General features: G+C 44.7%; 1 long non-coding RNA gene across 1 annotated transcript; it reads right to left on the reverse strand.

Moving 5' to 3' along the window:
- Window positions 1-1,085: 1,085 nt before the first annotated feature.
- LOC110442981 lies at window positions 1,086-2,019 on the reverse strand. Its single transcript, XR_002462065.1, has 2 exons — window positions 1,897-2,019; window positions 1,086-1,465 (listed from the first exon to the last, which is right to left on the reverse strand). It is a non-coding gene; the product is annotated as an uncharacterized LOC110442981 (long non-coding RNA).
- Window positions 2,020-2,327: the final 308 nt, after the last annotated feature.

A 2,327-nucleotide genomic window follows, 5' to 3' on the forward strand; every position in this document is an offset into this window, starting at 1 on the left:
TCTTGTGAGTGAGTGTTTCTGTAATGCCCATTGACTTCAGAATTGACAAGTGTCTTAACAGGCCCTGTACATCTATTATATACTGTCTGTGCCTATGGTCTTGTGAGCGAGTGTTTCTGTAATGCCCATTGACTTCAGAATTGACAAGTGTCTTAACAGGCCCTGTACATCTATTATATACTGTCTGTGCCTATGGTCTTGTGAGCGAGTGTTTCTGTAATGCCCATTGACTTCAGAATTGACAAGTGTCTTAACAGGCCCTGTACATCTATTATATACTGTCTGTGCCTATGGTCTTGTGAGCGAGTGTTTCTGTAATGCCCATTGACTTCAGAATTGACAAGTGTCTTAACAGGCCCTGTACATCTATTATATACTGTCTGTGCCTATGGTCTTGTGAGCGAGTGTTTCTGTAATGCCCATTGACTTCAGAATTGACAAGTGTCTTAACAGGCCCTGTACATCTATTATATACTGTCTGTGCCTATGGTCTTGTGAGCGAGTGTTTCTGTAATGCCCATTGACTTCAGAATTGACAAGTGTCTTAATATAATGCTTCTACATTAGTAAAGCAAACAGCATCAAACTCGATTCTACAATAGGACAATACATTCAATAGCACATGTACATGCCAGTAACAACACCTTACAGACAGTGAAACCAGTAACAACACCTTACAGACAGTGAAGCAGTAACAACACCTTACAGACAGGGAAGCAGTGCAGGAACTGTTTTTGGTATGTAACCTCAAACAAGATTATAAAGATTCTAACATAGTTCCAACAAACGAATTTGAAGTTATTGAATAACACTGGGATCTTAACATCGACTTTCTAAATTTAAGGTATCTGCATACGGCTGCATGTATGCCTAGTCTACGCCTGCCTGTATGTATGCCTAGTCTACGCCTGCCTGTATGTATGCCTAGTCTACGCCTGCCTGTATGTTTGCCTAGTCTAGACCTGCCTGTATGTATGCCTAGTCTACGCCTGCCTATATGTATGCCTAGTCTACGCCTGCCTGTATGTATGCCTAGTCTACGCCTGCCTATATGTATGTCTAGTTTACACCTGCCTGTATGTATTCCTAGTCTACGCCTGCCTGTATGTATGTCTAGGCCTGCCTGTATGTATGTCCAGTCTACGCCTGCCTATATGTATGCCTAGTCTACACCTGCCTATATGTATGCCTAGTCTACGCCTGTCTATATGTATGTCTAGTCTACGTCTGCCTATATGTTTGTCTAGTCTACACCTGCCTGTATGTACGTCTAGTCTACGCCTGCCTGCATGTTTGTCTAGTCTACACCTGCCTGTATGTATGTCTAGTCTACGCCTGCCTGTATGTATGCCTACTCTACGCCTGCCTGTATGTATGCCTAGTCTACACCTGCCTGTATGTATGCCTAGTCTATGCCTGCCTGTATGTATGTCTAGGCCTGCCTGTATGTATGTCTAGTCTACGCCTGCCTATATGTATGCCTAGTCTATGCCTGCCTATATGTATGTCTAGTCTACACCTGCCTATATGTATGCCTAGTCTACACCTGCCTATATGTTTGCCTAGTCTACACCTGCCTGTATGTATGCCTAGTCTATGCCTGCCTGTATGTATGCCAAGTCTACGCCTGCCTGTATGTATGCCTAGTCTACACCTGCCTGTATGTATGATTAGTCTACACCTGCCTATATGTATGTCTAGTCTACACCTGCCTGTATGTATGCCTAGTCTACACCTGCCTATATGTATGTCTAGTCTACCCTGGCTGTATGTATGATTAGTCTATGCCTGCCTATATGTATGCCTAGTCTACGCCTGCCTGTATGTATGCCTAGTCTACCCCTGCTTATATGTATGCCTATTCTCCCCCTGCCTGTATGTATGATTAGTCTACACCTGCCTATATGTATGCCTAGTCTACGCCTGCCTGTATGTATGCCTAGTCTACACCTGCCTGTATGCATGTCTAGTCTACGCCCGCCTGCATGTATGCCTAGTCTACGCCTGCCTGTATGTATGCCTAGTGCCTGCCTGTATGTATGCCTAGTCTCCGCCTGCCTATATGTATGTCTAGTCTGCCCTGGCTGTATGTATGCCTAGTGTACGCCTGCCTGTATGTATGCCTAGTCTCCCCCTGCCTATATGTATGATTAGTCTATGCCTGCCTATATGTATGCCTAGTCTATGTCTGCCTGTATGTATGCCTAGTCTACGCCTGCCTGTATGTATGCCTAGTCTACACCTGCCTGTATGTATGCCTAGTCTACGCCTGCCTATATGTATGTCTAGTCTACCCTGGCTGTATGTATGCCTAGTGTACGCCTGCC

This window comes from Mizuhopecten yessoensis, unplaced genomic scaffold (assembly GCF_002113885.1).
Source record: "Mizuhopecten yessoensis strain PY_sf001 unplaced genomic scaffold, ASM211388v2 scaffold716315, whole genome shotgun sequence".
Lineage (NCBI taxonomy): Eukaryota > Metazoa > Mollusca > Bivalvia > Pectinida > Pectinidae > Mizuhopecten > Mizuhopecten yessoensis.